This window comes from Heliangelus exortis, chromosome Z (genome assembly GCF_036169615.1).
Source record: "Heliangelus exortis chromosome Z, bHelExo1.hap1, whole genome shotgun sequence".
Taxonomy (NCBI): Eukaryota; Metazoa; Chordata; class Aves; order Apodiformes; family Trochilidae; genus Heliangelus; species Heliangelus exortis.
Window position 1 is genome coordinate 19592634 of NC_092454.1, and position 10648 is coordinate 19603281.

The 10648-nt window shown below is 37.1% G+C and overlaps 1 protein-coding gene across 1 annotated transcript in view; it reads left to right on the forward strand.

Moving 5' to 3' along the window:
• Positions 1-9031, forward strand: part of GPBP1 (GC-rich promoter binding protein 1) — a 329691-nt gene extending 320660 nt beyond the window's left edge. The window contains exon 15 of the transcript XR_011723178.1: positions 9022-9031. The gene's annotated coding sequence lies outside the window, so the exon portion shown is untranslated. The remainder of the gene's footprint in view (positions 1-9021) is intronic.
• Positions 9032-10648: the final 1617 nt, after the last annotated feature.

Consider the following 10648-nt stretch of genomic DNA (forward strand, 5'->3'; position numbering starts at 1 on the left):
CTCTTTATGATATTTTAATTAATAAAAGTCAGTAAAATTTTTAGATACCTGACAAGTTGGGTTTTTTTTAAACAAGGTTAATGTCTTATGCATTTTAATGCTCTACTGCAAAACTGCTTCTGTTTTGCATCCTCAAATAAATAGATGATTAAGTTATGATATGAAGAGATGGCAAAGAAGCTAAAGAACAAATAATCTTTTTGTTGTATACCATGTTCAGTTTTTTAAATGATCAATGGATTTCAGCATATTGTACTTGATATTTCTTCTCATTGGCATTGGAAATCTTTATTTTTTCCACTTTACATACCATGGATGGATATGTATAGAGATCTGCAAATGTAAATAAGTATCTCAACTTTGTTGGAAATGAAGAAGCTTAAACAGCTTTGAGAATTCAACAGTGTAAGGCATAGAACAGATATCAAGCCTGATACATTGGGTGGCAAGATGGTACCTTACCAAGGGGGCTATGCTGCTTTATTTCATATAATTATAACTACTAAGGAAAATAGCTCAGGAATCTTTCTCCAGCCTAAGACCAGTAGGCATGGCCTAGATTATGATAATACACTATTCTTGAAAAGAACAGCTGTGTCCACACTCCTCATTGGGAACTGTACCCTTTAACTGTGTGCCTGGGTGTCAGTGAGGATGCAAGCTGGTGTTGGTAAAAACTGTTAGCTACTAAGCAATGATTACAGGGCACCACTTGGACCTGTGCCCTGTCAGTAATTAATACACTAGTGTAGAAATAGCCACCTCTTGCAGTTTATAAGCTTTCTAAAGCATCAATATTTGAGAAAAAGAGTAAGACTGGGCACTTCCCCACAGAGGTATAGACATATGTAGTTGGTCTGTGCGTATAGCATTACACACAGACCATTTTCTGTTAAGTTTTGTGCAATCACTTTCATGTCTCTGTGTGCAGTGAAAATAAATAACAAAGCACCTTTTCTGTCCTCCCTCCTGCCCCTCAACACATGTATACACACTCAAACTTAGTTCTCAGGAAAAACAAAACAATTCTGTGAATCAAGCCAATTCAAAGTAACACAATGAATGCACCAAAATAACCCGGAAGAATGACAAGGAGGAAATTATTTCATTTTTTACTGTATCTAGGGGGTGCTCTTCATAGAATCACAAAATCAGCTGGGTTGGAATGGACTTCTGAGATCATCAAGCCCATCCCTTGACCCCACCACCACTGTGGTTACCAGACCATGGCACTGAGCGCCACACTCAGTCTCTTTTTAAACTTGCAGGAATGCAGAATCCACCACCTCCCTTGGACAGCCCATTCCAGTGCCTGATCACCCTCTCTGTAAAGAATTTCTTCCTAATATCTAACTCAAGCCTCCCTGGCAGAGCTTAAGTCCATGCCCTCTTGTCTTACAGGAAGCTACTTGGGAAAAGAGACCGACCCTCCCTGGCTACCCCCCCCTCCTTTCAGGGAGTTGTAGAGAGTGATGAGGTCTCCCCTGAGCCTCCTCTTCTCCAGACTGAACACCCCCAGCTCCCTCAGCCCTTTCTCACAGGACTTGTGCTGGATCCCTTCACAGCCTCCTTGATCTTCTCTGGACCTGCTCCAGCACCTCAATCTCCTTCCTGAACTGAGGGGCCCAGAACTGGACACAGTACTCAAGCTGTGGCCTCACCAGGGCTGAGTACAGGGGAAGAATCCCTTCTCTGGACCTGCTGGCCACACTGTTCCTGATACAGGCCACAATGCCATTGGCCTTCTTGGCTACCTGGGCACACTGCTGGCTCATGTTCAACTTCCTGTCAGTGCTTCCTCTTGCATAACCTGTACACTGTGCTCAGCAGCTCACTTCCATTCTCATGCAAGGGCACATTCAAAAGCAATGCTGACAACTGTCTATTAAGAAATAGGGGTTCATAAAGAGCTAAATGATTTCTGGCTATAAACATATATTACACCTTAGTAGCTTAGCGTGACATTTCTGAATATTGTCTGTTTTCTGATTGCATTTGATTCCCACAATTCTTATGTGAATTAACCAGGTTGACAAGCTGGATCCAGTGTCTCCAGCAGAAGTTGAATTGATTAGGTAAGAATTACCACTCAGTTGGTGCTTTTTCCAAATGCCTCCAACATGCTGCAGGAAATGTGGCATCTGCACTGAGAAGTGAGGATTATCAGCCTTGCAGAGAACATGGTTTTAAGATTTTGAAATAGCCACAGAAATAATGAATTCAAAGACACATACACGTAGGAATTTATGAAAATGTAGATTTTAAATACAGATTTTAAATGAGCTGTGTTACCTCTCAGAGGCAGGCTGGAACACAGTGAGCCCCAGCTGACAGACAGCAGGTAGAGTGAAGCAGGCTGACACTGAGCTCTCAGTACTATCGTGCCAGAGCAGTGGCTCACCCTTCCATCCAACCACTAAACCATAATCTCATTTTCCTTCTTAATCTCTATTCTTATTTCCTTCTGGAATGTTAGTACAGTAAAACATGAAGGGTGTAGGTCTCTTTGCTGAGATTTTGGGAATGAAGGAATTAGGAAGTGATGCTGATGTTATCCATCTCATACAGCTACAAGGAGGTGGGAACAAAATGAGCCATTCCCTTATGTGATCCCTTGTCGCACCATGAAAAGTTCTAGGTAAGTAAAATTCTTTCAATAATTTTGGGAATTACTCTACTTTCTAAGATTCATTTGCAAATCAATTACTTACCCCTTCAATTCGGTTTCACAAAATGAAGTATATTCCTTTGTATACTACAAGATTCTGCTGTCCTTAATGGAAATTTTTTATTTCCTTTAATTACTTAAAAATATATTATGGCAATGGGCAGCAACAAATGGCTTTATCTTTGTTAGTATGTTCTTTCATTGATTTCTGAGATAACAAATTGTAATATAAATCTATTCATTAAAGTGAAGATTACTCATGACAAGATCCTAATTTGAGTGTAGTATCCAGCTATCTCTCAGAATATCACAATGATTCTGCTTTCAGGGAATACTCTGACATGATAACACGTTTTCAAAGGGATAGATGACAAGCGTAAATCAACGTAAATCAAGTCATGTCTTTTCTGTGTGCACTGCTTATCTGCATTCACTGCAGCCCTGCAGCTGATTTAAATATCTTAGAAATGGCTAGAGATGTCTTAAAAACTCCTGGATTGGTGAAAAAAAAATGAAATGTTGTCCAAGGTGAAACAAAATTATACTTTTTAGGGATTCTTGAATAGTGCAATACATTTGTATGGAACTACTAACTGACTTTTCTGAATTCTACTTCTTCCTCTCAATACCGAAAGATATTCTAGTAGCAGATAGTCATACAGCCTACTATCTGTACTGTTATCACTATGAAATTAAAGAAGAAAACAAAAGTGAAATCTGGCCCAAGGTGGCTGTCAGTCTAATGTTTTCTATTAATTGGTGAAAGCCCAAAACAAGATGGATAGCTTTAGTTAAGCACTGATCTTATCTTTAGATAAGCTCCTGATTTCAGGAGAGTCCTAAAATTCACCATTGGGCTTGTGAAGTATAGTCCTGCTGTGGGATAACAGTGGGATATGACATGTGAGAATCCAAACATTTTCAGCTCCCACTGTCTTTAAAAGGAACAATGTGATTCTCAGTTTTGCCTGCAAATGCCCTAAGACCTTTTTGTGTTTAATGTAGATAGAACAAAACAGTTAAAATGACCGTGTTCCTGTGTTGATTAAAACAAATCCACTAAACCCTACAGTGCCTGCAGAATACTGATGGATTCTGTAATGCTTCTTGTAAATTTACATCTAGGCAGAATATTTTGCAACTATTCCTTTGAAATGTGTTCAGTTCAAAAGGATTGCTTTTGCTCTCCCTTCTTTTATCAATGTGGTTATAGATAGCTTTTTGTGTTATGCTGACTACCTACTCTGTTCCTGAGCAGAGCAAGATAATGGGTGCTTTAAACAATGGTTGCTATTAGAGCTGCATGTGATCTGCAAAATAAGATTTATTCTTAAAAAACCTTGAGAATGATTTCAAGAAGGTTTAAGAAATATATCAAATCTTGAAAAAAAATTTAAAAGTAAGTAGAAAACAGAACTGCTAAGAACTGCTGTGGCATGCAGTATGGCAAGTTAATGACAACTGGAAGATAATGTCTGCACTTTTCAATCATATTAATTACTTTCATATTAACTTTATGACAAATGCCACAATAAACATATGGTGAGAGGAAAGAGATTTGGGCTGGTTTTAGGATGAGAAAGCTATGATTGTTTTTCAGTGTTTGTTACTTCAGTAAAAATAAATTTTGCATTTAAAAGCTACCTTTCAGAAAGCTAAAAAAATGTAATTCAATTTGCATTTGAACATTTCTTGCATACTTCATCCTTGTTTTCCCCATACATAAAATGTGAAGTTTTAACCAGTACACAGATTAATTTATGACTTAAGCCAGTTTATGGAATATCAAGTTTACCTGGCATATTAGTGCCTTTATATTAAATTTTTGTTTTGTTTAAGTTTTGTTATGTTATGTTAAGCAGATTTCATTATCTCCCCACAACCCATCTAGTATGGTTGTAATGAATGCAAACTGTGACTACTTGTGTCTAAGCAAATAGATTCTCCTGAAAGTACATGTAGTGTCTGTGCCTTCCTTGACTATTTGCTGTTCATTCCTTTTGTCAGTAGTTTCTTTATTGTTGGGTTTTTTTGAGAAATGTTGGTCAATAATGCTTTCTATATTTTCTTTGAAATAGGACTGCAGCTAGGAATAAGTACTCCCATGCTCTTTCTAGACCAGTTTTTGTAGGTCTGATACAATTCAAAGAATTATGTCTACCATTAGGGCTGACTTGTAAAGCAGCGTTAGGTTCCAGCTTCCATCTTTCCTGTGGAGTTCTTTGCTTTTTTTCCTTTATTTGATATTTTGGACTTAAAAGGTGCAGCCACTACTTTGCCATGAATAAGAATTCATTGAAAGGCTTAGAGTTTCGTTCAGGTAAATTTTAACTGATTGTGTTTACTAAGGGCTCTGCTGTTCAAAATGCAAATTCTTGCAACTTAAGGCGATTTCCAGTATAGTTTCACTTGCATGTTGACCTCGTTTCCAGCTCTCCAGAATCTCACCAACTACCAAGGGAGAAGCCAGATGTACTGCTTGATTCTGGCTTTGACCCCCAGAGCAGAAGTGGTTCTGAATGCAGGGATGAAGCCCACTGGGTCACCCGCATGTGCCAGCACATTTTTCCCCTTTTTAAAATGTCCTCAGAAAAATGTCCAGACAGAATTTTTAAATTCTTGGTTTTCTCTTTGAATTACTGAAATCCCCTGAAAAATGGACCTGTCTGTGTGGTTTGGGACTGAGAGGGTCTGCTGCTTCTGACTTCATCAAGTCCATCTTAGAGTGGGAATGCAGAAAGAAATCTTAGCCTAGGCACAGGGTTGCTGCTCTCCTGACCATGTAGTAAGAAGTCCTTTTTTCCTCACACTCAGTCAACATTTCCTGTGGTTTTGAACAGTGGTTCAGCGATAACAGGCAGGGAGGCTTCTGCCCTGGTGGCTGAGAAGGAGATTTGACTTACTTAAGATAATTTAAACCAGATCTACCACTTCCCAAGCAACATCCTACAGTAACACTGGCATATCTTCACCATTAAAGAAAGTGGAAACATTATTTTATTTGGAAAAGGGGTACCTTTAGTATGCAACATTATAAAAGCACCGCTCCACTTGTCTGGGTCACTTCAAAATTTAGGTAAGGAATACTTAGGGAGATATTCTTACTGTCTAATATTGGTCATTGGAACCTCACTGGAAAAAAAAACACTCTCCATTGACTACCAAGGTACCTCAGCATGCAGTTTTGATACCCTGAATTATACCTTTACTATGTATTTAAAATATAGAGTAGAACTAATCCTTTTGAATTCTGAGCCCTGCTTAAGGAAGGAGCTGGTACTCCTTCTTTAGAAATAGGTCAGATCAGGGTCACTAAGAATTTGCACAGAATCAGAACTGTGAGTGCCTGGAAAATGTCTCAGACCAGAAGAGACCTGAGCCGTTAGAGCTTGTTTTGAGAATATCTGAGCACGGAGAAAACAGACCAGAAGAGATTGTAATGAATGTCTGACCATAGCTAGGAAATGATATAAAGTTTCCCAATTTGATGACTTCCCACAATAAACAGAATGCCATTCATATAATTTAGTATACTCTCACAAGTGCCAAAAAATCAGACAAAGAAAAAAAGTTGTATCAATAACACATAATAATTCTATTGCTTGTCTTTATGGTACATAGGATCTGAAAGCTAGATTTTGACTCCATGTTTTCATAGGAACATGTAAGAGGTCGTGGTTTCTCTAGGTATTTTTATCCAGAAGTGAAAGAGAACCATACTGAAACCATGTAGGTCTTTTCATCTGACAGACTGTTTCAAGTATAAGAAATTCAGATGGTACAAAATAGGTAGCTGTTTAAAAGGTGTGAAGGATGCTTCTACCTTTGTCTAGGTGCCTGCTGCAAGGCTTTAGAACATTCTCCTACTCTAAAAGTTTCTATCTGTGGTGATGGTGTCTTACATAGACAGTGCCGGGCATTATACATTGTGTTTTGTCAGGATGGTAGAAAGACGGAAAACATATACATGGCAAAGCATGAAAAAGCAAATGTTCTAACAAAGTATCAGGATTAACCACCAATAATTCTAAATAACAGTATTGGTGGTGGTAGTAGTAATTATAATAATAATAAACATATAAGCCTCATTTCAACATCTATATGCATTAAGTGAGTGGGAAGCCAGTCTGAATAAATCTAGTGACACAGATCAAACATCAGGCCACCAGCACCTGAAGTATTCCAAAAATTCATTGAAGGCAAAAGGAAGCTCTGCGCCAATGCAGTAACCCTGAAGACAAAGCTGTGTGCAAAAATGCTCTAGATGTATTAAAAAATTATTATTTCATGCCTCCATGATTTAACTGCAGATTTTTAATAAGCTGCTCACCATCCACCTCAAGGTAAAATATCTATTTATCACAACTTGCTAGTAAGTGTTGTTGGTAATGTTGTCAGGGTCCCCCTCCCACCACACATTTGTGGTGTGGGTGTAGCTGTACCATTTACACTCTTAATTGTGGAAGTTTCTCCAAGCGAGCCCTGACTACAAGGATAAGACAAAGGTTGATGTATGAAACTAGTCTAATGCGATTACTTACATTGTCCATGTCATTGTCATTAGTGCTTTAAGTGTCACTCTGGTAAAACCTGCAAAAGTTACTGAAAAATTCTCTTTAAAGAAAAAAATAATGTTGACATTCCTCTTGTTTTCTTCAGTTTTAGAGCCATCAGCAACCTATACAGTTACTTTCCTCCCTTATAATATTTTAAAGAGGATCCTTTTTTACTATTTGCAGTCATCATTATTACTACGTTATCTGAATTACTCTTGTATCTTGATACACATACAAAGTCCTCAGTGAAAAACAGCCTGTTTACTAAACCTCTTAAATTACAGACCCTGTTCTTAAGTCATAGAGAAAATGACAGACAGAAACCCTGAAACACCTAAGAGAATAAAACAGATTACAGGATGTTTAACTTCAAAAAGATCACCGGCTGTAATAATACTTCAAAATGAGAAATGTAAGTAAAATGTGTTTAAAAAGATTAAACATTGCCTGCCTTTTCATCTGTTTTAGGTCTGCTTGACAGGTTTCAGGCAGAAAATTTCGGGGAAAAAACTGTGAAAAAATCACAGGCAACTGGTGAGATAAGATGCAGTTAGGAAGATTATTTACCTAGCTTTTGATTTACAGTTGGGCTGCATTGCTGATGTTTAAGGTACCATTTAAATTTAAAGATGCCTACTCTTATTAACTCATTTAAACATTAATTTTGAGAACAAAGACAGTTTTCAGAAGCCAAATATTATATTATTTTTCTAGTGTTGAAAAAGCCCTAGTATTCAGTTGTAGAGATCTAATAACCGAAGCCAGGCCAAAACATTTTTAACTAGATGTATCTTTACATAAATATACCATTTCACTACAGTGAAATTTGTTTTGAAGAGACATATCAGTTGAAAGGAATGTTTTCATAGGAACATGTAAGAGGTCGTGGTTTCTCTAGGTATTTTTATCCAGAAGTGAAAGAGAACCATACTGAAAGCTTGACATGTGATAGCAAAGGGCAAGCATTTTGAACAATGCTGTTAGCAAACGTATTTTTGCAGGGTTGTTTATTGTTTTTTTCTTGTTGTTCTAGAACAGGAATTTCATTTAAAATCATGAAACAGAACTCAGTTCTAAAAGTCTGTTCTACTAATAATTATTAATGTTTACATATTGAGCACACAGCTTACTCGCCAAACCAGATCACAATGAACAAATGGGGACAAAGACAAGCTTCTACCTGATTACTGCTGAATAATATCTGGGAGACAGACTCTAAATGTGCTGCCAAGTACAGTTAATTTCCAGTTTTCTTAACTAAACCCCAATGTAATTTACACAGAATATTCATAGCACAGTAAAGCCCATTAGATGATTAATTTGTAAAGAGCTGACACAGTCTGTTGAAACACAATGCTATAAGGCTGCTATGCATTATCAGCATTAAACTGCTTGACAGTTGGCGCTGTGTGTTTTTTTGTGACAATTGAGACCTAGAGAAACACTTTTGTGTTCATACTGTTTGGGCTAACAGGACATGACATACCCCTTCTACCACCGGCCCTGCAGAATTCAAGAAAGTTGTTCTTCATTGAATGTTATCTAATCCCTCAGGTTAGTGAGAAAAATCGTGGTGTATGAAGAGACATCTGTTACTATGCCTTCTATTGTTGTAGCACTTAGAAGCAACCAATCATCTAGGCCTAAATGCAATGAGAGCTATGCGAATTTTATTAACAGATTATTTATAATCTTAAACCTGGATGCCACGATGGCTTTTTATGTGCACAGCTCACTTGCAAAAGAAAACTTTACCAGGGTCACTAATATTATTCACATGAAAATTTAAATAGATAGTAAAGAATTAATAGGCATAGGACATTGGCATATTCTTTTTGTGTAATAGCAAATGACAGGAGCACTGATAAAGTACTGTAAAATATTTGGAGGAAGTTTTCTAAACAGAAAAATATAGACATTGAAAACCTAAGTCATTTCTAGGATTTTTCAACACTTCTAATTGAACAAATATCTTAAAAGCTAGTGTCTCTCACTCTCAGGTAGTCCCCACTTTTTTAACACATATAACCTAGAAAATTGAGTCATAAATGCTTTTACAGTGGAAAACTGCTGTGACCGTATGTCCTCACTGAAAAAAATGTCATCCGTGAGATATGACTACAGTGGTTTACAATTTTTTTCTGCTAGGATATAGGTATGTGCACTAAAAATAACAATCTCAGACCACCCATATTTGGAAGTGTACTTAAGGGATAGCTCTCCCCTGTTTTCTTATCATACAGCCACTGCTTTGGTCTTCAGGTTCACGACATAAGTCTCACTGATGGGATTCCTACTAGTTTAGACCCTTTACTGTAACTTCTGCTGCTGCTTCAATTTCATGCCACAAAATCAGCCTCTGAATTACAGGCCCCAAATGAAATGTTTCAACAATGTCCTTTTCATCTTGTTGCATCTGAATTCCTTATCCAACTCAAAAGTTTCATACTTTACGCCTGGGCCACTCTCTTGCTCCCTACCATCTTTACTTCTCATGACCATTCTATTTCTTTTTCATAATAAATTTCTTCAAAAAGAGGCAAGACAAAAAAATAGTGTTACAGTAAAAAACTAAAAAGAGTATAACTATGCTGTATGTAAATTAAGATTGTCAGAACAAACTAGGTTTCCTTTGTCCTAGAGGGGAAGCAGAATATTTCTTGTTCATCACTCAGAATTCTTGTTAACACAGAAAGAAAGAAAATAGCCTAGGAAAAAAAAATTACAAGAGACAGCTAAGCAGCTGTCATTAGCATAAGATTAGTTCTCTGAGAGTGCCAGTTGCCACCTGTTCATAAAACACACATAGTTAAATAACAATAATTTGAAAAAAAAAAAAAAAAAAAGACAAATCCAAAAAACCTTTGGAAAAGTAAAAACTGTGAGAAAATAAAAACACACTTAAATGTCCTAACAAGAATCTCTTATTGGCAAATGAACTAAAACAAAGTCCCCTCCAGAAAGCAGTCATACAAAAGTCATGAAATGCAATTGCCACTTAAAAAGCTCTACAGGAAAGTTTCCATTCTACACTGGTGTTTACAAAGGCAATTTACATTAAAAATCCTGGGGTGCTGAGCTACTGCAGTTGTGAGGGCTCAACCATGGAGCAAGGATGGATAATCTCTGCTCCTCCCTATGAATGAACAAGCCACTCTGAAGGTCTGACATGGTGTATCAAGGTACACCTTTTAACAAACTCTAGACAATGTTTCTGTGACTTTCATTTATGGTGTAATAAGGAATTCTAATAGCATTTTTTACTAATTTGGAAAAAATTTGTCTGAGGAGTCAAAGATTAGATTAATTTAAAATTACCATTTTACCTTACATAGTGATATCAAGGTGTACAGTAATATAAAGTGTTCCAACAAAAGCTGAAGTTTCAGATTTCCTGGGCATTCCTAATACACAATATATTAAA